We start from the raw sequence: 27,336 nt of genomic DNA, 5'->3' as shown, positions 1-27,336 counted from the left end.
AGAAACCAATCTAATAATTTGTGACTGTCTACTCTAAAGTAAAAATGTCCCTTTTTCCAGGGAAGGGTGTTGTCTTGCTGCACTTTTTGGCACAACTGATGAATGCTTGCTTTTTAACACGCACCATTTTTCTCATAACAGACAGAAGCTTCACTTCTAGGAAGAAATCATCATCATCACCACTAGGACAGAGGGACCAACGATTTAGCACCAAATAGAAGTTCAAACCAGGTGAGGGCTCGGCTCGCCCACAATAAATGTGTGAAATAAATCACTATAAGCACTTTTCCATTTTTAATCAAACGTACTTTATGTTTTATGACAAGCTTGATTTTAATAAATATTTTTACTTTTAATAAAGCTTTAAAACTTAAATAGACTGTGTGGTTTTTGGTCAAGAGTGACTGAGCAAAAGGTTTTGCAATTTGCAAGTATGAGTCCGTGCCTCTGACACTTCTGGACTCTGACTCCGTACTCTTGTCCTGCGTTGGATAATCATCATTGTGGATCAATCATCGATGAATTCGAGGGCTAAATGACTCTGCCACACTATCTAGTCAGTAAGGAGATTTGGGGTTCTTCAAAGACTGATATCACTGAGGTATGTGGAAAGTCTACCTGTGCCTATTATAATTGATAAACAATGCACTATTTAGTGTCCATAGTTCTGTTTGTGCAGATTTGTCCCTGCAACAGGAGTAGTATGGATTGTCCTCCTATCCAAACCAAAAGTAAAGTACTTGTATCTTATTCTTTCTTGGTGGTCATTCACCTTTTTATTGTTGGTAATTGTCAAAGAAGCATAAACATTTAGAAGACTTGAAAAGACATTATGGACAATCCCAGAGGACTGCACTCAGTGCATAGAGCTATTGCTGACTAGAATGGGAGTTTCGTTTTACACCTTTTGCCAAATGTGCAACCTTAGTTAGCTACACCAACAGACTAATAAGAATAATCTAGTAATACCACAGGGAGTCATAGTTGAGGCAGAATAATAATTTAGATACAGTCTACAAGAAGATCAAAGACAATTTAGAGAAAATCGAATGAGGAACGTTTGGAAAAAATAGGTACTCTATATTCAAATTAAAACTTACTGGGGCCAGCAAAAGAGCCCTCGCCTGACTGATCTTGGCTTTGTTCAGCAGCAGCAGCAGCCTCCTCCAATGTCCTCTTGCCCCTGGGGGGAGCTGATGTACAACATGAAAGAAAGACCAGAAAACATGGATGATATTTGTCAACCAAATCAAACATTTCAAAAGAACAATAACAAAATATTTTGGCGATATAGCAAATAGACAACTATTCCACTGGATATATTGACCTATCTCATGTGGTCTACTACGATATTAGTATTGCTTGATTTGCGGACCGTGGACTTGGAAAGTTATGTAACTCACTAAACAAACTACTAAAAAGGTTTGCCTAGTACTGGCAGGCAGCAGTCCGCAGCACGCAAAGTGACAGACAAAGTCCATCATGATTGCAGATCAGCGACAACACTAAAAAGTTTCCTACTACATTAACCAGTCATTAAAATACTCAAACTATCAATCCACCACCACTATTTCTTCTTATTGCCAGGTGTACAAAGGAAGGACTGGACTGGAGTCTGTGGGGGCAGATTTAGAAGCCCCTTGCGGCTCTTTTGCTCCATTGTTGCGTGACTTTTGTGACGCAGCGGCTGAACAAAAGAGGCACCATGGTGCGGCGTATATTAACAATGTGATGCATATGGGAGATGCATCACGTTGTAAAGCCCTGCACCATCAGGGGGCGTTCCGGTGCAAGGGAGGGCGTTCCTGCGCAGTAACGCTTACTAAAAGTGGCTGAAGGAAATCTACAAGATTTCAATCAGTCACTTTTAGGACAATGATGCGTGACTCAAACCCTGCGCCTGCTTGAAGCAAACGTACGGCTTGACGCACCATTGGGGAGATAGGGCTCCCCAGAGCATTGCTGGAGCTGCGCCATCAGTGCGACGCAACTCCAACAATGCGCCGCCTTTACGGCACAGATGCGTAACGCTTCGGTGACGTTTTGGGCCCATGGTGCACCGCATTGTAAATACGGCGCACCATGGGTGGTGGTGGCATGGCGCACAATTATTGGCGCATCCCTGCTACTTTGCAGGGATGCGCCAGTAATTAGAAATCTGACCCTTAGTGTCTAGCATTACGCAGTTCTTTAAACTACACTCATACATAATTTCTCAGGCCAATGAAATGAACACAAAATCGAAAACAAATAAGCATAGTAGCAACGCTACTGAGAAGGAGAGCAGTGCACCTTAAATGCACAGAAGATTTCAAATAACATTTACCTACAATGTAACCAGCAGCATTATTTGCAATATAATAACACACAGAGCAGGAGAAAACAGAGTAGTGAAGAAATAGCAACTACTACTCACCAAGCCCGGGGATCTCGAGGCCGAGCAGGTCGATCAAGTCGCGTTCCCGGTCCAGGAGATCCGTCCAATGGTGGGTGGCCTGGTTGTAGGTGCACCGGACCAGAGAGTGTTGGTACATGGCCCGGCACACCTTCTCCCACCGCTTCCGGCGCTCCCGGATCCCGTACCCGCTAGCGATCTTGCCGCCTGCAATGATGGTCCTGGGGAGGCGGCGCTGAACATAAAAAACTAGTGCGGCCACCTCCTCGGCGCTGAAGATCTCCCGGGCTGTGACCTGCTCCCCCTTCAAACGCCCGCATGGGAGCCGGGCTCGGGTTGCGGGACCCTTCCCCTTCAAAGGATTCTTCCCGGCTCCCTTTACCATGGTCTGGGCAGAAAGGAAGGTAAATAAGAAATAAGAAATAGAATAGGGAAGAAGAAAAGAAAAGAGCTTAAAAAAGTAGTTTAAAATGAACCAAAAGTAGCAGAAAACACAAAAATATAGAGCAAGAAAAATAGAGGGATAGATAATAAGTAAAATAGATAAAATAAAACTTCAAACAAGCAAAGGATGGCAGAGATTCAGAGAGGATACAGAAAGCATGCCCAGAACCATAGCAATGAATGAGAAACAAGATGGCCTATCCGTTCACGACCGAACTTGTACTAGTGAGCCGCACACTTTGCGAGATTACACATAGCGCCCGGAAACGGAAATATGTAATGCAAACAAGATGGCCGTGCCTGTGAACGACTGTGAGGGTAACTTCGCGCCGTTGTGCTACAAGCGGCTCGCTAAAACGCACAAAACCTTGCGAACTAACACGCCACAAAAAAACAAATCGCATATTCGCACGAATTCGCGGCTTCCGAATTCAATCTCACGCAAATTCGCGCCCTGCGAATGCCACGAAATTACAGAAAAACGAGTTTTGCAAAACTGAAAGCACTCAGCAGGTGCAAAAGTTCAAACTCATCATTAGTAACCATTCCCTGTAGTGCTTCCTGAGGGGCCCCTCCAGAGTTCAGTTGCCTACTTGCAACTATTCTATGACCCTGCTCTGACCCTCACAGCAGGCTCATAGAATAGCTACAAGTAGGCCACAAAGGTCCTGTGAAAAAAAATTGCACTGCAACAGAAAGCAAATTACAGATAAGGAAGCAGGTGCCAGACTAGAAGTTTAAATTCAGTGACACATTAATCAACCCCAAATTATTTCATGTCAGTTGAAGCAGGGCAGGTGTGCTTGCTTTCCCCCCCCATAATCTAAAATGATGAACCAGAGGGTGGCAGTGATGTATCAGAGGGTGGCATGGGTGAACCAGAGGGTGGCAGTGGTGAAAGAGAGGGTGCTGTGAACCTGTGATGATGAACCAGACCTAGAAACAACATAGTCGCGACCGTTGCGAGCCGACAAGTAAGTTCGCAATTGCGAACTGGTACAAAACCCTTGCGAACTGGCAGAGACCCTGGCGAACACAAAAACAAGAAAAAATCCGCAAATTCGCGAGAGTTCGCGGATTTTGCGGATAGCGAATTCGTGAATACGCAAATTCGAGAACCGCAAATTCGCAAAATTTGCCCATACTTAATTATTACGCTGACTCTGAGGAATGTGTTCATTCCATTCAATCCACCTGGATTTGTTCCTATTTGGACGTCCTTGTGTGCATACCTGTTGGACTTGGCCCTTCTGGCAGGTTCACCCCTGAACTTTTTGCCTAGTGATTTCTGGTCGTTGCGCACTTTGACACTGTGGCGCAGTGTAAAGTGCGTGCTCTCCCTGAGTGCGTGTGTGAGATTGGCCTGCTCTCCCATAGGAATGCATGGGGAATGTCTGTGTCCCTGGTAGTTCCTGATGCGTGAGGTGTGCATGGTCGAGTTTGGTATGTGTGAACTCGTGAGAGTGAATGCTTCGCAACGATGTATGTGGCATGAGTGTGTCTTGTGCGGAAGCGCCACTTCTAGACATGGCTGTGTATGTGCTGTGAAGGTGCTGGCGTGTGATTGGCTGGAGCTGGCTGGGATGCCAGGCTCCAGGAAGTCTGTGTGGGTCTGCCCCGGTGGTGAACGGAGAGATTAGCATGCTGATGTAAGGGAGGGGCTGCGCCTGTGTCCTGAATGAGGCTGGGTTTCCCCCACACAATGCTGGCTCCGCCCCCTGTGGTGCGACTGATGACCCTAGCCTGCCTGGTGAATGAAAGGGGTGGTTGAGCCATCAAGGGTACTCCAAAACTAGCTGCAACTGGTTCTGCCCCCACCCTGCACCTACAGACAAAAGAAAAAGGTGTATAAAAGAGGGGCTGTGACCCCATGAAGATGTTTTTGTTTGCTGCTTGAATCTGCCAGGGGCATGCTGCTGCTTGGGCTCAGGGATGGCTTGCCTCCCTGAGCCCTGCCCAGCCCCTGGACTTCTGCTGTCCTGGACTCTACCAGGACATGATTGTTGGCTGTTGCCCTAGCACCTGGAAGGGCTTTATGGATATTCTGCTAGCGCAAGGAGCGCTTTATTTGCCTAGCGCCTGGAAGCGCTTCCTTCTCTCAGAGAACGCTGGATTATTGCCCCTCTAGCGCTTTGGAGCTCTTTGTTTTCCCCTAGCGCCGAGGAGCGCTTTATGTCCGCAGCCGGTGCCCACCCGGCATTGTCCGCCCCGAGCGAGTGCCCAACTCGCTTAGTTTTGATTAATTTGCCCTCTGGCAGGTGCCTACCCTGCCAGGGACCTTGCCGCGATAATTGTAATTGATCACGAGGGAGCCCACTCCTCGGATCATGGGACCCCGCCTGCCTGTCTGAATCAAGCCGCCGCGCTGCCCGCGGCGACCCGGAAGTGCTTTGGCCGGCCGGCCAATGGCAGCGCGGCCGGCCGGAAGTCCCGCCTGCCGCCACCGGCAGGAGAAGGAAGTCGAGTGATGGCCGCCTGGGACTCCCGTGAGTCGGGGAGAGCCCCGGGCCCGCCAGGAAGCAGCCACCGGATGTCGAGGGGCTCCCAGGACCAGGAGACGGAGCGAGGAAGCAGAGCGCCGCCGAGCACCAGAGACCCGGTGAGTGCGTGCTAAAGGGAGAGGAGGGGCGTCGGGGCATATTGCCGGTGCCCGCCCCTCCCCTCCATAGCGAGACCCTGTGTGTCCCGAGGCCCGTGAGGCCTCCAGCAATGCCGAGTCCCCCGAGAGGGACTCCGCCTACCCCCCCACCTTGCTAGTGAGCCCAGAGAGGCTCTGAGATGCTGAGCCCTGCGAGGCTCCCCCGCTGTTGCCCGGAGCCCCGAGCGGCTCCCAGATGCTGAGCCCCAAGAGGCTCCTTTGTTCTCTTGAGCCCGAGAGGCTCCCTAGTTGTCCTCGAGTCCCCCGACAGGGACTCCAACGTAGAAGGGGCATTCGGATTTTATGAGAGCCCACGAGGCTCAAGGGGGCATTCCTTTGTTCTCTGAGTCCCCAGGAGGGGGACTCCAACGATGCCTGCAATTGTACCTACAGCCTAGAGAGGCTCAGGGCACCCCCAGTGTTTCCGGGTCCCCTGTGAGGGACCCCACCGCCCAGTGAGGCTACATCTTTTGTTGAGAGCCCGGAGAGGCTCCAAAAGGGGGACAGTCATTTCCTCAGAGCCAAAAGGCTCCAACGTTGTCCCCACCATTCTCACCAGTTGCCCAGCACTTTGTGGGCAACTGCCACGTTTAGGACCCTGACTTTGGACACAGGGCGTCCTAGCCCTAGAGAGGCCAGTTGGCCTAGGGACTGCCACAGGTGGTGGCTAATGTGATTTTTGCGCAACTGTGTGTTTTTGTTTACACCTCTGAATGGGTAGATTATTCATCATGTGTCCTCTTGTGCTACACCGCTGAACGTGTGTTGATGCGTCATGTGTTCCTTACACCGCTGAATGTGTTGTTGATACATCATGTGTTTTGTCCCCCAGGTCTATACCCCTAAATGTATGGTGATATTTAGTTGGTTGTTCTTGCTAGTACAGGTGGTGCTAGTGAGGTCCTGGTTCCCTGCGTGACCTGTTCCTAAGGTGGTTAGGATTGCGTAGGGAGTACTTACCTGATTACCAGTAGTTACTTGTTTTGTGCTACAGTGATTTTCTGTTATGTGCTAAGTGATATTCCAAGGGCTTGATACTGAGCTTGCCCCCTGACCAGAGTCCCAGGACCAGTGGACTCTAATGTGCCTTCCCTGACAAATTGCTGGGACTTGTCTGATCTCCCTTGGGCCCCTGGGGCCTCGCTGAAATGTGCCTCGCTCATTCCCCTCGGCAGCTCGTGCACGGCAACCCGTCCAAGCCTCGAGCAGCACCGCTCTCCCCTGAGCCGCGCAGCTTCGCTGGGTCGCCTGCATCCTGCCTTCCCCTCCTCTTCTGAGCCGCACACATTGGTCGCCCCAGAGAAACGCTTGTACCTTGCTGGTGGCCCGCTCAAGCCTCGAGCCGCACCACTCTCCCCCGAGTCGTGCCGCTTCGCTGGGCCGCCCGCTCAAGTTTACTAAGGAGGTCACACGCATTATCCTTGCAACCAGGTCGGGAGGTACTGTCCGTTAGGCTCTATGTTTAAGTTCTAGGCCTACAAGTATTGTGTTCTAAAAGTGCTGATTCCTGACAGTGGTCCAGGTGGCCCTGTCTTGTAAATATCCCTTGTAAATTCTGCCCGTGCCTCTGGCACAATGTAAAGTGTGTGTTTTATCTAATGTATGTTTATTGGAATACAAAGGCTATTATTATATATACCCTTGTGTGGAGTTTCCTTTGTGGTGGGCCTTGGGTGTTGTTGCTGGGGTGCGTGCGCAAATACTTAACTCATGTCGCCTCCAAGTTTAGCCTTGCTGCTCGCGCCACGTTACCTAGAGGGCGAGTAGGGGTTATCTTGGCGTGTAACTCCCTTGCCCTGACTTGGGAATTGGTGGTCTCTGACTGTCTTTGGCGAGAGCCCTGGCCAGCCAGGGATCCCATTTCTAACAATACCTTTGATGTGATTGAGTCTCACTACTAGAGTATCAGCAACTTTTAGAATGGATTGGTAGTGCTTATCACCAATCCACCTTTTGAAATAAGATCCACTTCTGAAGAACTAAGATAAGAGGCTCCAGGTTTGTTGCATGTGTACACACATGTATTGACCTAAGAAGGATGAAAGGCTAAGTGAACACACCAAGATTCACATTTTTGACCATGAGATCTAACACAGATTTCTGGAGTGAGTAAATGAATGAATGAAATAACTGTTATTGTTTATAAATAAAACAGTAACAATAATGGGACAGTAAGAAATGATAGAGCAGATCAAAACAAGGATTAAAAAATAGCCAAGACTCAGCTGGGGTTACAACAGCAACATCTTAAAATCTGACCCAGATTAATTTATCTGGTTAAAACTAAATGTAAAAATTTGATAAACATTTATACAAAGGCATCAGTGTGTAAGGCAAAACAGGTTCTTATGGCCTCATCAGTCGCTCAGACATTAGGAGAAGTAAAAAAGTCACATAAATACAAAAGCAAAGCAAAGTTAAGTTGAAATCCAGTCTTATTTTACAATGTGGTGTTGTTGATTGCAGTTTCAACGGAGAACTTATGCTGTATATAGATTTTATTTACATCATTGTGTTAGGTTACACGCTAGTGATGCATATAAATGAACAGGGATCAGTTTAGCGCTGAGGGCTGTCATTGAAGAATCAGAATGCTGATGACAATTTCTCAACTCATAAATAAATCTGTTGAATGTGATGAGGCTTTGGGTAAGAGCATACAGGATGGAGCAGAGCGTGAATACTGGAGGAGGTGATATTCAATGAAGGAAATGTTGTCTGACTCAAACCAGAACAAAACACTAGGGGGCAGATTTACAAGCCTCCTGGCCACTTTTGCATCACTTTAAGATGGAAAAAGTGATGCAAAGTGGCGCAATGTCGAAATCTCGAGAATACTGCAATAAAAAAAAACATAGCCAAATGTGTAAAAACAGCTCCACTGTGGCAGGAAACACCTGAAGAACTGCTCAATGGCAGAGCCATGTTGCAAAGGTCCCTAAATCAAATATGACAAGTGGGTCAGTGGCCCATTCCCATGGCTCAAGTCGCTGGACTGGAGTCCCCCCAACACTACTAAAAACTATTGCTTTGGGCTTCTGATGCAAGGCTTGCCACAGCATCCAATAAAGATGTAAGGCACACACTGTGCAGAGCATCCCCTTGGGAACGAGTGACTATATGTTTTACGGCAACCAGTCAGAGACTGATTGTAGACATTCAGCTGGCCATTTTTATTATAGTACCCGTGCTGCAGCTTAATTCCTGGCAATAAACTATAGCTGCAAATATAACTAAATACTATCGTCGTCTTTATCACATGACCAACGACAAGGGGCACAGCTAGCACTAGTGAAGCAGGTGTGGATGCACCCGGGCCATGAACCACCAGCAACACATTGCACCTTGTAATTGGGCATTTTCTTTTCAAGTCACCAATAAAAGGAGCCATTTTCCTTGACTCAAGGCCTCCTTTTTAAGTTAGTGGCAACAAGTTCTCCTCACATTTTTAACAAAACACATTATTAATGTATCACATTAATCATGATTTAATTTTCAACATCATTTTACAGCATCATCAAAGGAACCATGCACAAAGTTACAAAAAACACATCAAAACACTAGACCTCATCATCTATTACGCATGGAAACAATGGAATATTAGCTACCCTACTTGCCTCCAATTCACAAAGCGTCCGTAATAAAAAAAATATATATACATTTATAATAAACCTTGTCTATTTAAATTATGTGTCCATCTAAATCTGCAAATTTACAGAGAAAGTTGCTTGACTTCCCAGCTGTCACGGACCTACTGAGGAGAATGCCATAACTGCAAAGGGACGGAAGGGCTGTCAGAACTCTATTATGGGAAAGTCGCAGCGCTGCGTGTTTGGCTTTCCGTTTCCTGTTTGACTTGTATCTTTACATAATGCGGTTACTTCACAGCGGCTCTCACTTTGCCGCTTGGGCGCAGCCATATTTTTTTAGCAGTTGAAAAAAACCAAGCATTTGCAATGCAATAGGACTCGCATTTACGTGAGACCTATTGCATTGAAAACGGGATTGCAGGCACATGAGAAAGCATGAACGGGAGTGCGGTGGGGGCAGAGAATGGGGCGAGAAGTCACGGACTGTGGGGTTGGGCCATGATTAGAAAATAGTGCTCGAAGTAAAGGGGCCAGTAGCCATGGAAGGATACTAATGAGTACATGACCTTCATGAGGAGGGAATAACAGGCCTAAAACAAATCAAAAGGCAGCATTTAGGACCTAAACCATTGGGAAAGATGGGCGCAGAGTGGGCAGAGCTTCAATAAAGCTTCCACACCATACAGAATACTGCATGCCTGGCTAAGCAAGCAGCGCATTCGCACTGCCTCTATAGGCTAGGCCTAAAAAGGAGAGAGGGGAACTTTTTTTTTAAATGACATACTCTGAGTACGAATGTTTTAGTGCTTGATCACACAAAAAGGAACAAGGCAGCAGTTGACGATAACAAATCTGAATAGTATTAGAGGAATGGTCTACATGCAAGAATGTTAATTAGGTATTTCTAACGTGCTCTTAACATTATCTGACCGGGCCCACCAGGGTGTCTGTAACCATACAACAGATGTGATGAAAAGCACAATTTCAAGAGGATTGGTTTTCAAATTATTCAGGACAACAAGAGATATTTCATGCTATATCATTATTTTGCATTCTGTAAAATAATGTTTTAAAGTCTTATTTACAGTGTGATGCAGTACTTACTTCGTGTCTTCTGGGTTATAACTTTGCTAGTAGTAGGAACAACTAGATCACCCAGAAAATGGAAATTGAAAAGTTAATATTAGATCCGGAGATACCAAGCAATTATATTTTGTTGCAAATATTTAGTTATTTTCACAGCTATTCCCAGCCTACTCTAGGATGGCATTTCGGTCCCAACAGAAAAGAACAGATGGCTTTAAACTGCTTAATAAGTAGATCAGAACTGATAATACTGCAAAGAACAATCCTAGTGCTACAATTAAATGAATGTGGCATGATTCATTGAGGTACTGACAATAAGTTTTTTCCAAAAGAAACCCATGTTCTGGTGTGAACATGGGCTTCTATTGGAATTCTCCAAGGCATATTATCAAGCCAATTATCGCCGCTTTAGAAGCAGTTTTCTGCCGCTAAAACAGCGATAATTTTAACACCCTGCTTGATAATATGCCCCTCCGTATTCCCCGTACTGCTGGTCCTTTTTTCTGATATACTAAATGTCAAATCTATACCATTAAAAGAATTCTAACATACTGTTAGAAAACACCTCTTTGTAAGTGGTAACCCCTATTTTTGCAGACTGGTATTTCAGGATTTTTAACTCTGTGCACTGGGGAACTGCTGACTGGACCACAGGTTATGGTGCGTGAAATACACCAGTGACATGGAAGTTAAATGTCAAAGAAGAAGTGAAACACATATGTTGCTATTCACTAGGTAGGCAGTAAAACTCAGAAATATTAATTCACCATAAGCGTGCCTTGTTATTTACATGTTAGGGCACCTAGAGTTCAAAAGATGTAAGAATTTAAGGGTTGCATGATACTACTGTGACTAGCCCCTAAAAGCCAGTTCCATGATTTAGGATTGCAGTGATTTCTATGAGAAAGAAACTACAATATTAAATAACATTTTGGTAACTTGGATGTAGAATAAGGCACAGCATTCATTCATCCACTGTTTTGATAGTCAGTAAATATCTATTGAATTGATGAAGTAACATTTTTCAAAAACACACAGGAAATCTACCTTTTCGAAACGTACACTTTGCCTGCTTGAAAATCTAGTGAGCTAATTAGCATTATCCTATCCAGTCGCTGCCCTCTCTATTAGTGTTTTCCTATCGCTTAAATGTGAAACTGCTCTCATAACAGAAATAAAGTCTTGTGTCTTTTGGCAACAATCCCAATATGAGATTTGCAAATCATCCTCTCTCTGGAAGGGTAGCTGGAGAGTGCTGAGAAACATATGTAACTTAATTTTACCAGAGTGAAGCCTTCAAATATATAGTTAATTGTCAATTTGGGTATAAGGAATTATAGTACTTGAAACCCAGGGCTAATTGTAAATGTAAATGTAAATGTAGACGTATTTGTAAAGCGCACTGATACCCCGGCAAGCAGTGTGTCCTGGCGCTGTACTCATACCGCTAGGGAACCCGTCCTGGCTTTTCCCCGTGAAATGTCCACTCCTGGGCATCCCCGGGGTGCAACCAGGCATCCCCAGCGCTGTAGGGGGCCATTGTGGAGGCTAAGCAAGCTATTGCCCAGAGTTGCAGCGTGGGACCCATGATTAGAATAGGCACTGAGGCGAGAATATCCAGTCAGCGGAATTTATGAGCCAGAGACCCGCCGAGGCGGGAATCGAACCCTGGTCCCTGGCCAGAACTCTGCATCAAGGTCTGCCACTCTAACCATTGAGCCACACTCCTCCACATTGTAGCCTGCTTCCACTACAGTCGGAGGAGGAGATGCTCCTGGAACCAGTTTGGATTTGGGCTCAGATGGCTGACCTCTTGTATTTCTAGGGGGCATCAAAAGCTGAAAAAGACCTACTCCTCGAGTGACCAGCTAACCACTTTGAATAAAACATCAGAATAATGAAGCAGAAATTTGAAAGGTGAAGTGGTCAGATGAAATCGCATGCTCCCCTTGCCAGAAATCTGGACACATTCAGCACTGGCCACACTGTCCAAGCAAGGTTGAGACCCACATGCTGTAACCATTTGACCATTATTTTATGACTCCAAGGGACAGATTTACAATAACTGATGCATCTCTGCATATTAGCAAAGCTGCACAAGTTATTTTGCGTCACAGAAAAATAGCCTTGCGCCACCATGGATGTGCCACATTTACAATGCAGCACAAATTGCTCAAGGATGGATATATGCATGATTGGTAATGCATCTTCTGACATATAGGAAGCGCATCGCAAGCACGACGCAACTCCAGGAATGGTTACGAATGCCTATTCCTAACTGTTAGACCTGGCATCATTGGCGTGAGTCTCCCTTCCAATTTGACGGATTGCCTCCTCTGTTCTTATAATCCTAACTGACTCAGGGAACATGGTAGAAATTCGAATTTAATGTGCCTGAACTCAGAATAATAAAATACATCTATTAGTAAAGCTGGTTTTAATATTCTGTGTTTGAAAATACCACTTTTAGGAAATGGGTATTTTCTTGCCTAACTTTCCAGACCTGCCTCTGCTAGGTTGTGTGTTCCTTGTCTGGGTTTGTGAGTTACATGGCTGGGGGATTCCAGGAGACAGGCTGGGGCAGCCCAGTGGTGAATAGAGAGATCTGAATCTAGTTGGGAGGGAGGAGTTGCACCTGGGGCCTGAATAGGGCTGGGCCTTCCCTCTACAATACTGTCTCCACCTCCTGTGGCTTGTCTGATGTATATGATCTGCACTGTGAAAGGAGAGGAGGAATCATGTCAACAGAGTGCTCCAGAGCTGTATCCTCCCTCCTCTGTGCAGGCTCCACCTCCTGCGGGCCGGCTGATGTCTCTGCCCTGCACAGTGAAAGGAAGAAGAGAGTCATGTAAACAAAGTGCTCAGGAACTGGTTTGGACTAGGCAGAGGCCTCTCTGCCTTCAGAGAAGAAAGGATTTTGGGCTATAAATATTGGGACCCTAATGCCAAGAAATTAGATCACTTCTGGACAAGAAACCTGTCCGCCAAGGAGGAGAACCAAGGAAGCTGCAGGAATTGTACTGCCCCTCTCCCAGTGTGCTGTTTGCTGGGTTGGCCTGCAGTGGTTGCTTCATTACCAAGAGAAAGGAGAAGGAACTTTGTAAGGAATTTTATCTACAGAATATTCTCCAAGGGCTTGAACTGTGCTTGCCACCTGCTGAAGTCCAGCTCCCCACTGAATTTCCTTGCTCGGAATTATGAATCCAGACACTTGCGTGCTGCTGGGAGCTTGAAGCGCGATGCATCGAGAAGAAGCATGTCGCTGCCGCAGCTGAAATTGTCGTATCACCGGAGAATCGAGCTTTCGCCGCATCTCCCTGAAAGCGTGTGTTCATCGAAGCTGCCTGCAGGTGTAAGGTTTTGATGCAGAGGCGTCATAAAAGTGACTCTGTAAAATATTGTAGATTTCACTGCGAGGCTTTCCTGCATCCGAATGCCCACACTGCATACATTATACCTGATGTAGGTATAATGTAGCACAAGGCTTTACAACGTGACCCATCTTTATAGGTGCCTCACTTTGTAAATATGTTGCATAGTGGCGCATTGTTTACGAAGCCGATGCATCACAGTAGTGACACAACAGTGTTGTAAAGATGTTGAAAGGGGCTTGTAAATCTGCCCCTAAGGCTACAACAAACATTCCTCACTATGTATGGGATGCCGGAATCTTTTATTACTTACTGTAATACTGCATTTAGGATGCATGTAAACCAGATGTAAATGTAATAGTCCTCAAAGGCTCATGCCTGGAAATGTTCTTTGGGATGAACAGTTTAAACAAACAAACCATTCCTGTTTTGACAAAAGTCAATACGCAGTGCTGCACACGTGTGCACTGCAAAAATAGACCTACCCCCAGGAATAAAATAGCAAAAGACAAGAGTTTTGTTTATTCATTTTGCACCCTGATAGCAGACTGGACCAAGGAGAGAGGCCCATGTGACAGGTTTTGGGCTAGGGAGGATCGTCTTAGCCTGAGGACATGGCAGTAACTGAGGGTTGCATCGGACATGAAGGCGGAAATCCCAACTGGAGCTTTCCCTACTTGGAGCAATGCCTCACAAGGGGGGGTGCTTTGTTGAGGATAAACCCATAGTGCCATCCAGGTTGAGAATGTGCCCACTGCAGCAGAATGATGTGGCTGGGTTATGTATGTGTTATGATCCCAGAAGGACAAAGAAAAACTAAGAACAAAGCTACTGTCTTTGCTGGATGGAGCATAGAAATTGATTACATGCTTTGAGAAGAACACTGCAGGTATTTACCTAGCTATGGGTGTCAATAAGAGTATGGTAAAAATTGCAGTGCAGTGTCCAATTCACAGGGTGCAACCCTTGAAGGTGGGGGTGTACCCAGAGTTGTGCCTCTTACCAACTTATGTGGCTCTGCTGAACTTGCACATTTTTGTGCGTGACCAGACTGGGGTGTTGCAATCTGTATCAACTTGCACTGGACATTGTGCCTTTTATTCAAAGTGGTTCAGATTTGCAATTCTTAGCTGAGTGTGATCATAATTGCCTGGTGCAACCCAATTTGGAATGCACTCTTTATTGTGACTCCTGACCTGAGAGGTGACAATTTACAACTCATCCCTTCACGCAAAAGGTGCACCAGTCGCTGTGGCCAGATTGCCTGGGTATGACCTGGAACATCATATACGGATGGGGGTGCCTACTCCTACCTATGAGGAGTAATGTATTACTTCCTATTCATCGGTTGTTCCCTTGTTGACACTCATCGTGATGGACCAACCTGCCTCTCCACACCTGGCCCCTACTGAAGACATCATGGTACTGGTAGTAGAAAGACATATTGAATGGGATGAAGAAATGCTTCAGGGACAATTAGGAAGTGGGTCAAGAGACTGCATGAATCCTTTGTGTTTGAGACCTGTGGGCAAACCTGTTCTGCTGCCAACTTCTCCTTTGTTTGTGAGACTCAGACTAAGTTTAACTTTGGCCACATGCAGCCCAGTGTCAGGTAGGCAGGACTAGTTATCTCCCATCCGTAGGTGTAAGTGTAATTTAAAATTAATTTTTATTTTTTAACCAATGTGTTGTTTTGTTCCCACTTTGTGATTATTACCTGCATGTATTATATTAGGATATATTGTTTATCCCTTTTATTGTGAATTTTTAATGGTATAATAAATTGTGTACTATTTTTATAATTTCTGACTATTTTTACATCATCTTGATTGCTGCTCAAATTGAAAGTATGAACTGACAAGTGTGTGTTACAGATGCAAGTTTTTCTGTCTGCTTAGAATCTGTCCAAAGGGGACGTTATTTTGTGACATACTTTCTTTTAGAACCCTACCCTTTTGGCGTTTGGGGTCCCTCTCTTTAATTAGAGAGATTATACATAATTACCATGTACTTTTAATCTGAGCACAGGATCTTGTTATGAGTATCAGAGCCCAAGGCACAATCAGAGTCCAAAAAACATCATAAACTAGGCAACATTGGGGTAAAAGGTGGGGGGAAACTGCAAACAGGTGCTGGTTTCTCACACAACCAGCCCCAGCCAATAGCCCTGGAGCCTCAACCAACCCTGGGAGTATATAGCTGGTCTGTCAGGTGAGGAAGAAAGTGAAGAAACCAGGCTGTACAATTGCCTGTCCTAATTCGCCTTTATCCTCCTGCCAATGTACTTGCTCTCTAAAACAGACCCACCCATACTGTAAAAGGACCCATTTAAAGTGAATCCTCATAACCGCTGTTTTATTATCTTTCTCCCTTTTTAGTTTGGGTAGTGAGGTGCCCACCTCCTCTATAATTAAAGTTTCTTAGGCAACACCTTACCCACAGAAGTTACCAAGCACTTGAGCAACCCCACCATGACCAACAGGGTCAGGAAGCCAATATTACTTTTGGCAATCAGGTCTGCCTCCTATGCCACCAACAATGTTTCAATGAACACCAAAACCCTACAGAGGCTACTGACAGCTTTCAGAATCCAGAACTACACCCTAAGCTCTCTACTGGTGGCTGAGCTGCGCTAGGGGCATCAGATGGCTCCTGGAACCTTTTTTACTGTTTAGAGTAGGTGGCTACCACATGCAGTGGCAGACACTCTTCTTCCACTCTCCCTTGGGTCAGAGCAGGAGTGAGATTCTGCTGCTAGACAGCTGCCTGCCTGCTCAAGACTCTCTTTTGGTTACGTGAAGCTTCTCCAGTGCCAGCAGTGAGTTTCTCTCTTGCTGGGACAAAGGACCCTTTGCTCCCTTGAACTCTCTTTAAGACTTACCTTTTTTCTTCTTTTTTTCTTTCTTTTGGGACCCCCTTTTCCTTTCTGTAGGGGCTAGCTCCCCAGGACCTTTGGGTTGGGGGGGCCCTTCAAATCAGATCAACCTCTGTTAGGTCATTGCCCTAGGAGATAACCAGAAGGGAGGACTGCATTATCACCTTCTACCAGCCAAGGTTTCATCCCACTGTATAGTAACTTTTCCTAGATACCTTGGGTGTGATTGAGTCTCACGACTAGAGTATCAGCCACTTTTAGAATGGATTGGGAGTGCTTATCACCAGTCCACCTTTTGAAATAAGATCCACTTCTGAAGAACTAAGATAAGAGGCTCCAGGCTTGTTGCATGTGTACACGCATGTATTGACCTAGGAAGGATGTAAGGCTGAGTGACCACACCAAGATTCAAATATTTGACCATGGGATCTAACACAGATTTCTGGAGTGAGTAAATTAATGAATGAAATAACTGTTATTGTTTATAAGTAAAACAGTAACAATGATGGGACAGTAAGAAATGATAGAGCAGATCAAAACAAGGATTAAAAAATAGCCAAGGCTCAGCTGGGGTTGAAACAGCAACATCTTAAAATCTGAACAAAGATTAATTTATCTGGTTAAACCTAAAGCCAAACATTTGATGAACTTGGATACAAAGGCACCAGTGTGTAGGGCAAAACAGGTTCTTATGGACTTATCAGTCACTCAGACATTACCAGAAGTAAAAGAGTCACATAAATACTTCTTGTATAGATGAAATATTTTTCGTCAGAGACAAATTATATGCTCTAGTGTTTTTCCTTATACCCACAGAATCTACAATGCTGATGTTCAATGAGGGAAATGTTGTCTGACTCAAACCAGAACAAAACACAAGGGGCAGATTTACAAGACTCTTGCGCCACTTTTGCATCACTTTATCATGGGAAAAGTGACGCAAAGTGGCGCAATGGGCTTGTAAATCTGCCCCTAGGGATATTTTGATCTCGAAACATACTGCAATAAAAAAAAGCATAGCCAAATGTGTAAAAACAGCTCCACTGTGGCAGGCAACACCTGAAGAACTGCTAAATGGTGTGGATGCACCGGGGCCATGAACCACCAGCAACACATTGCACCCTGTAATTCGGCATTTTCTTTTGAAGTCACCAATAAAAGGAGCCATTTTCCTTGACTCAAGGCCTCCTTTTTAAGTTAGTGCCAACAACTTCTCGTCACATTTTTAACAAAACACATTCTTAACGCATCACATTAATCATAATTTAATTTTCACCATCAATTTACAGCATCATCAAAGTAACCATGCAAAAAGTTACAAAAAACACATCAAAACACTAGACCTCATCATCTATTACGCATGGAAACAATGGAATATTAGCTGTCCTACTTGCCTCCAATTCACAAATTGCCCGTAATAAAAAATATATATATACATTGATAAGAAACTGTGTTTATTTAAAGTATGTGTCCATCTAAATCTGCAAATTTTCAGGGAAAGTTGCACGACTTCCCAGCTGTCACGGACCTACTCAGGAGAATGCCATAACTGCAAAGAGACGGAAGGGCTGTCAGAACTCTCTTGTGAGAAAGTCGCAGCACTGCGTGTTTGGCTTTCTGTATCCTCTTTGACTTGCATCTTTACATAATGCGGTTACTTCACAGCGGCTCTCACTTTGCCGCTTGGGCGCAGACATATTTTTTTAGCAGTTGAAAAAAAAAAGCATTTACAATGCAATAGGACTCGCATTTACGTGAGACCTATTGCATTGAAAACGGGATTGCAGGCATGTGAGAAAGCATGAACGGGAGTGCCGTGAGGGGAAGAGAATGGGACGAGAGGTGGAGTGGAGTGTGGGGTTGGGCCATGATTAGAAAATAGTGCTCGAAGTAAAGGGGCCAGTTGCCATGGAAGGATACTAATGAGGACATGACCTTCATGAGGAGGGAATAACAGGCCTAAAACAAATCAAAAGTCAGCATTTAGGACCTAAACTAATGTGAAAGATGGGCGGAGAGTGGGCAGAGCTTCCATAAAGCTTCCACACCATACCGAATACCGCATGCCTGGCAAAGCAAGCAGCTCTATAGGCTCGACCTAAAACGGGGAGATGGGAACTTTTTTAAAAAAGCACATGCTCTGAGTACGGATGTTTTAGTGCTTGATCACATAAAAAGGAAAAAGGCAGCAGTTGACGATAAAATCTCTGAATAGTATTAGAGGAATGTTCTACATGCAATAATGTTAAGTAGGTATTTCTAACGTGCTCTTAACATTATCTGACCGGGCCCACCAGGGTGTCTGAAACCATAAAACAGATGTGATGAAAAGCAGAATTTCAAGAGGATTGGTTTTAAAATTATTCTGGACAACAAAAGATATTTCATGCTATATGATTATTTTGCATTCTGTAAAATAATGCTTTAAAGTCTTATTTACAGTGTGATGTAGTACTTATTTGTTGTCTTCTGGGTTATCATTTTGCTAGTAGTAGGAACAACTAGATCACCCAGAAAATGGAAATTTAAAAGTTAATATTAGATCCGGAGATACCAAGTAATTATATTTTGTTCCAAATATTTTGTTATTTTACCAGCTATTCCCAGCCTACTCTAGGATGGCGTATCGACCCCTACAGAAAAGAACAGATGGCTTTAAACTGCTTAATAAGTAGATCAGAACTGATAATACTGCAATGAACAATCCTAGTGCTACAATTAAATGAATGTGGCATGGTTCATTGAGGTACTGACACTGAGTTTTTTCCAAAAGAAACCCATGTTCTGGTGTGAACATGGGCTTATATTGGAATTCTCCAAGGCAGATTATCAAGTCCATTATCGCCGCGCTAGCAGCAGTTTTCTGCCGCTAAAACTGCAATAATTTTAACGCCCTGCTTGATAATATGCCCCTCAGTATTCCCCTTACTGCTTGTCCTTTTTTCTGATATACTAAATGTCAAATCTATACCATAAAAAGAATTCTAACATACTGTTAGAAAACACCTCTTTTTAAGTGTTAACCCCTATTTTTGCAGACTGGTATTTCAGGATGTTTAACTCTGCGCACTGGGGAAGTGCTGACTGGACCACAGGTTATGGTGCAGGAAATACACCAGTGACATGGAAGTTAAATGTCAAAGGAGAAGTGAAACACATATGTTGCTATTCACTAGGTAGGCAAGTAAAACTGAGAAATATTAATTCAGCATAAGCGTGACTTGTTAATTACATGTTAGGGCACCTAGAGTTCAAAAGATGTAAGAATTTAAGTTTGGATGATACTACTGTGACTAGCCCGTAAAAGCCAGTTCCATGATTTAGGATTGCAGTGATTTCTATGAGAAAGAAACTACAATATTAAACACTATTTTTGGTAACTTTGATTTGGAATAAGGTACAGCGTTCATTCAACCACAGTTTTTGATAGTCAGTAAATATCCATCGAATTGATGAAGTTAAATGTTTCAAAAACACACAAGAAATCTACCTTTTCAAAACGTACACTTTGCCTGCTTGAAAATCTAGTGAGCTAATTAGCATTATCCTATCCAGCCACTGCGCTCTCTATTAGTGTTTTCCTATTGCTTAGATGTGAAACTGCTCTCAGAACAGAAATAATGGCTTGTGTCTTTTGGAAACAATCCCAATATGAGATTTGCAAATCATCCTCTCTCTGGAAGGGCAGCTGGAGAGTGCTGAGAAACATATGTAACTTAATTTTTCCAGAGTGAAGCCTTCAAATACATAGTTAATTGTAAATTTGGGTATGAGGAAGTATAGTACTTGAAACCCAGGTCTAATTGCAGCCTGCTTCCACTACAGTCAGAGGAGGAGATGCTTCTAGAACCAGTTTGGATTTAGGCTTAGATGGCTGACCTCTTGTATTTCTAGGGGGCATCAAAAGCTGCAAGAGACCTACTCCTCGAGTGACCAGCTGACCACTTTGCACAAAACATCAGAATAATGAAGCAGAAATATGAAAAGTGAAGTGGTCAGATGAAATCGCATGCTCCCCTTGCCAGAAATCTGGAAACATTCACCACTGGCCACACTGTCCAAGCAAGGATGAGACCCACATGCTGTAACCATTTGACCATTATATTATGACTCCAAGGGACAGATTTACAATAACTGATGTTAGCAGAGCTGCAGGAGTTACTTTGCGTCACAGAAAAATAGCCTTGCGCCACCATGGAAGTGCCGCATTTACAATGCAGCACAAAATGCCCAAGGATGGATATATGATTCCGAAAAGGGGTGGTGATGAACAGAGTGTCTGAATTAAGCAGACCACTCTTACCCAGTCCAAAGATCAGGGCTTTATCCATCACCGTGTTTTAGCTCACTGCACCATCCCAGCTCAGAACTTGGCTATATGCAAATTAGTCTGACCCTGGCCCAGTGCATCATGGGAACAGGGCAGACCAAACTACCAAGCCAATTCTTATACTGGGAAGGAAACAAGCTACCGGGGACCGGTTTCTGGCATTTCAGCCGTCTTCGGCCCGGCTTGCTTGAATCCTGATGGTGCAATGAGCTAGGGACTCACATCTGAGTATACCCTTCCACGCTTATGGTGGACAAAAATGATTCAGAAAAGGGGTGGTGATGAACAGAGTGTCTGAATTAAGCAGACCACTCTTACCCAGTCCAAAGATCAGGGCTTTATCCATCACCGTGTTTTAGCTCACTGCACCATCCCAGCTCAGAACTTGGCTATATGCAAATTAGTCTGACCCTGGCCCAGTGCATCATGGGAACAGGGCAGACCAAACTACCAAGCCAATTCTTATACTGGGAAGGAAACAAGCTACCGGGGACCGGTTTCTGGCATTTCAGCCGTCTTCGGCCCGGCTTGCTTGAATCCTGATGGTGCAATGAGCTAGGGACTCACATCTGAGTATACCCTTCCACGCTTATGGTGGACAAAAATGATTCAGAAAAGGGGTGGTGATGAACAGAGTGTCTGAATTAAGCAGACCACTATTACCCAGTCCAAAGATCAGGGCTTTATCCATCACCGTGTTTTAGCTCACTGCACCATCCTAGCTCAGAACTTGGCTATATGCAAATTAGTCTGACCCTGGCCCAGTGCATCATGGGAACAGGGCAGACCAAACTACCAAGCCAATTCTTATACTGCGAAGGAAACAAGCTACCGGGGACCGGTTTCTGGCATTTCAGCCGTCTTCGGCCCGGCTTGCTTGAATCCTGATGGTGCAATGAGCTAGGGACTCACATCTGAGTATACCCTTCCACGCTTATGGTGGACAAAAATTATTCAGAAAAGGGGTGGTGATGAACAGAGTGTCTGAATTAAGCAGACCACTCTTACCCAGTCCAAAGATCAGGGCTTTATCCATCACCGTGTTTTAGCTCACTGCACCATCCCAGCTCAGAACTTGGCTATATGCAAATTAGTCTGACCCTGGCCCAGTGCATCATGGGAACAGGGCAGACCAAACTACCAAGCCAATTCTTATACTGGGAAGGAAACAAGCTACCGGGGACCGGTTTCTGGCATTTCAGCCGTCTTCGGCCCGGCTTGCTTGAATCCTGATGGTGCAATGAGCTAGGGACTCACATCTGAGTATACCCTTCCACGCTTATGGTGGACAAAAATGATTCAGAAAAGGGGTGGTGATGAACAGAGTGTCTGAATTAAGCAGACCACTCTTACCCAGTCCAAAGATCAGGGCTTTATCCATCACCGTGTTTTAGCTCACTGCACCATCCCAGCTCAGAACTTGGCTATATGCAAATTAGTCTGACCCTGGCCCAGTGCATCATGGGAACAGGGCAGACCAAACTACCAAGCAAATTCTTATACTGGGAAGGAAACAAGCTACCGGGGACCGGTTTCTGGCATTTCAGCCGTCTTCAGCCCGGCTTGCTTGAATCCTGATGGTGCAATGAGCTAGGGACTCACATCTGAGTATACCCTTCCACGCTTATGGTGGACAAAAATGATTCAGAAAAGGGGTGGTGATGAACAGAGTGTCTGAATTAAGCAGACCACTCTTACCCAGTCCAAAGATCAGGGCTTTATCCATCACCGTGTTTTAGCTCACTGCACCATCCCAGCTCAGAACTTGGCTATATGCAAATTAGTCTGACCCTGGCCCAGTGCATCATGGGAACAGGGCAGACCAAACTACCAAGCCAATTCTTATACTGGGAAGGAAACAAGCTACCGGGGACCGGTTTCTGGCATTTCAGCCGTCTTCGGCCCGGCTTGCTTGAATCCTGATGGTGCAATCACCTGTCTGCTCGTGCCAAGCTACCAAGGGGGTGAGCAGGAGTTATTAAGGGGTGTAATCCCCTTATCCTGACTTAGAAGTAAGGGTCCCTATTAGGACACATTTGAATACCATTGCCAACTAGAGACCCCCAGATCTAACACTTACAGGCTGCAACACTCCTTATGCCTGCTTTAAGCATGGTGTAAGGTTTTGATGCAATGGCGTCATAAAAGTGACTCCGTCAAATCTTGTAGATTTCACTGCGAGGCTTTCCCATGTCCGAATGCCCACCCTGCATACAGGGTATAATGTAGTGCAAGGCTTTACAACGTGACCCATCTCTATAGGTGCCTCACTTTGTAAATATGTTGCATAGTGGCGCATTGTTTACAATGCTGATGCATCACAGAAGTGACACAACAGTGTTGTAAAGATGTTGTAATGAGATTGTAAATCTGCCCCTAAGGCTGTAACGAACATTCCACACTATATATGGGATGCCGGAAACTTTTATTACTTACTGTAATACTGCATATAAGATGCACGTAAACCCGATGTAAATGTAATAATCCTCAAAGGCTCATGCCTTGAACTATTCTTTGGGCTGAACAGTTTAAACAATCAAACCATTCCTGTTTTGACAAAAGTGGATACGCTGTGCTGCACACGTGTGCACGGCAAAAACTAGATCTACCCCCAGGGATAAAATAGCAAAATACAAGAGTTTTGTTTATAAATTTTGCACCCTGTTAGCAGACTAGACTAAGGAGAGTGGCCCATGTGACAGGTTTTGGCCTAGGGGAGGATTGTCCTAGCCTGCGGTCATGGCAGTAATTGAGGGTTGCATCAGCCATGAAGGCGGAAATCCCAACGGGAGCTTTCCCTACTTGGAGCAATGCCTCGCAAGGGGGGGATGCTTTGTTGAGGATAAACCCATAGCGTCATACAGGTTAAGAATGTGCCCACTGCAGCAGAATAATTTGTCTGGCTTATGTATGTGTCATGATCCCAGAAGGACAAAGAAAAACTAAGAACAAAGCTACTGTCTTGGCTGGATGGAGCATAGAAATGGATTACATGCTTTGAGAAGAACACTGCAGGTATTTACCTAGCTATGGGTGACCTTAAGAGTATGTTAATCATTGCATTCACAGGATGCAACCCTTGGAGGTGGGGGTGTACCCAGAGTTGTGCCTCATACCAAATTATGTGGCTCTGCTGAACTTGCACATATTTGTGCCTGGCCAGACTGTTGTGGTGCAATCTGTATCAACTTGCACTGGACATTGTGCCTCATATTCAAAGATGTTCAGATTTGCAATTCTTAACTGAGTGTGATCAGAATTGCCTGGTGCAACCCAATTTGGCATACACTCTTTATTGTGACTCCTGACCTGGGAGGTGACAATTTACAACGCATCCTTTCACACAAAAGGCACACCAGTCACTGTGGCCAGAGTGCCTGGGTATGACCGGGATCATCATATACCGATCGTGGTGCCTACTCCTACCTATGGGGAGTAATGTATTACTTCCTATTCATTGGTTGTTCCCTTTTTGACACTCATCGTAATAGACCAACCTGCCTCTCCACACCTGGCCCCTACTGAAGACATCATGGTACGGGTAGTAGAAAGACATATTGACTGGGATGAAGAAATGCTTCTGAGACAGTTAGGAAGTGGGTCACGAGACTGCATGAATCCTTTGTGTTTGAGACCTGTGGGTGAACTTGCTCTGCTGCTAACTTCTCCTTTGTTTAAGTCTACATCCTAATTAAAGCTGTTAAATATTTCCACCTGCTTCCTGAGAGACCCACACTAAGTTTAACTTTGGCCACATGCAGCCAAGTGTCAGGTAGGCAGGACTAGTTATCTCCCATCCGTAGGTATGGGCAAATAGGGGTGAGGGTGAAGTTGGAGAGAGGCTTGGGCCAAATGGTCTACAAAAGGTGATCCATATACCTGCTAGGTACAAGTGGCACCGCATTAGGGTGCTGAGTGAGTATGTGTTTGTAAGAGCGTGTCATACAGACTGGCTAATACCTGCCATACCACATAGTGGTGCCGATTGAGTGTGTCTGAGTGGGAGTGAGCGTGGTTTGATCAAATGTGATTCATGATACTGGCCTGTGGTGCAGTCTTACACCTTGGTTAGTACCAAAAGCACAATACCTTTAGACATTGGGTTTCACCCACTTGACTTCGGCTAACAGTACTGCTAAAAAGTGTTCTTTTATTTGTGAATGTACATAATCTTGATATTGTGCACCCCATATGGATGCTCTCTCTCGATTAGAAGGAAGTTAGATTAAGATGTGTCCATAGTGTGCATACTAGTGAAAAAATAACCATATGAGTGGGCCTAGTACCAATAGCTAGATTCACAATTGTGTTTTATTCTTAAAGGTTTATGGTGGTCATGTTATAAGCATTGCATATGTGTGTTGAACATAAACATGTTCACTCCTGAAGTCTCTTTTGTGACGCTCAGGGCATTTATCGTGAGTGGCTGCTTTTGCCTTTGTTTTACTTATTGCCTCTGTAGTGAGCCTCACTCCTCACCAAGAAGCTACAAAAGGATGAGCACAATGGTAGTTCTGCCTATCTGGGAGCATCCATTCAGCTGCCCAGACACTACCGGTTCAAACAGCAGGCCACATCACACCTTGTTAAGACAGCTGAGGCTGAGCAATCAGAGAAGGGCAGGTGGAAGGCTGAATTTTGGTCCATCAGAAAACAAGTTTAATAACTTCTTTTCTGTGATATTTATAAGAATTCTAACAGTGACAAGTTTTTAGATTTATTCTAACCAGCATTGTGATACTCCGAAGTATATATTTAGCTTATTTCTATCTATAGTTGTACTTTTTTTTTTTTTTTTAAATCTGTTTTATTGAAACTCTTGGTATACAGGTACATTTCTTTATGTGCATAATTCAAAGGGGAAACAACAATTGGAGTAGCTCGTACAGTATCAGAGCGAATGTTGATGACGGTTGAAACTCCAATAAATGCACATGCATATGAAGAACTCCACCTGTTGTCTTATGGGTGGACACTGCATGCACCAAACCATTCATTCCCTTGTTTTATCACAGTGTAACTCGCAGTGCCGTTCCTACCAGGACATCCAACCTTGCCCGCCCAGGCGGGCAGCCTGATGACCAGCCGCCCCCCCCGGCGTCCGCAGCCTTCTGGTCAGTAATGAAGTTTGATGTTCCCCAACAGTGTTAGTAACCATCCAGGCCCGGTTCCGGGCGACATGTACGTGTGCTGTGGACGGCTAGATTGTTCAGGACGTCGTTGCCATGGGGTGGAAGGTTGCGGCAGTGGTTTGCATATGTGCTGCACTCCTGTGTTTAGTCGCTGTGTGCTAGAAGTGAAGGTGCGAGTAGGAAAGGCAGATCTGGCGTGGTCAACTGGGGGGCGACCTCTGCCGTGGGTGTCGCTGTTCCAATCTAGGGAAGAACAGGAAAGAAAGTGAGGGTGTAATGAACCCAAACTCGGGGAGGGGGTGCTGCAGTGCGGGCCCTGTCTCAATGGTTTCGGGCGGAGTGGTCTCGTAGGGTGCCGCCCAGTGGTGCTCACGGGGAGGCGATACGAGTGGTGCGTGATAACTCTGAGTCCCGGGGTGGGAGTGCATTAGCGGAGTCGCCTGTGTGTGTGGCCCCTGTCGACAGGTGGGGGGGGGGGAAAGGGCGGAGTGGGCGGGGAAGCGGGGGGGGGGATAAGGGAGATGGGAGGGGGCAAGCGGGGGGGAGGGCGGGGAGGGGGAGGGTGGTGGGTCACGGGGGTGGTATTTCTTGTTTGTCTGCGCGTGGCTCTTGTTTCTCCCCTTTCTCACTACCCTCCCCTTACATTACCCCTTTATCATGGCAGGCCCTGGTGAATGTTCGCAGGAAACCCTCCCATATCTGGGCTATCGGTATGGCCCTCCGCCCCGCCGTCTCCTCCCTACTTAGTACCGTGCCCTCTGCGGTCGCCCAGTAGGTGAGGGAGGCACTCCAGTGTTTCGTCAGCAGTGGTTCTGCGGCTTTCCAGTGGCGGGTTATGAGTCTTTCGGCGGTTATCAGCCCCAAATCCCAGAACCTCATGTGCGCCTTGTTATGTTTCGTCCTAGTGAGGAGGCCCAGTACACAAGTGTCCCAGTCGTGTCGAAGGCTTAGCTCCGTCCCTTTCGTCAACAGCGTGGTGACATCATGCCAGTACGTCCGTAGCTTGGGACATGCCCACAGCATATGTAGGAGATCCGCGTTCAGTAGCGCGCATCGTGGGCATTTGGATGTATCCAGGCCAAAGTAGCGGTTAATCTTGTCCGGGGACAGGTATGCCCTGTGTGTGATGTGTGTGTGATGTAGAACTGTATGATTCTGAACCTCGAATTGCGGGGAATGTGGTTGTGGTCCCTCTAGAATCCTTTCCCACTCCTTATCCGACCAGTCCTCCCCCCTGTCAGTAGTCCACCTGTCCACGGGCGCACAGAGTCCCGACCAGGCCACTCCACACCGGCTCCAACCCGCGCCCTTTCCTACTCCGTATCCTGAACTACAGAGACCGAGATGCTGTCCTGCGAGAAACTCGAAAACTGTGCACCATACAAGTCGAAAACGCGAACATAATGTTCTTCCCAGACTACACGATCCAGGTGCAGCGCCAGCGACAATCATTCCTCATGGTGAAACGGAGGCTA

Source organism: Lissotriton vulgaris, chromosome 4_1 (genome assembly GCF_964263255.1).
Source record: "Lissotriton vulgaris chromosome 4_1, aLisVul1.2, whole genome shotgun sequence".
Classification (NCBI taxonomy): Eukaryota; Metazoa; Chordata; class Amphibia; order Caudata; family Salamandridae; genus Lissotriton; species Lissotriton vulgaris.
The sequence above is the reverse complement of the archived record's forward strand: the minus strand, read 5'-3'. Positions refer to the sequence as shown.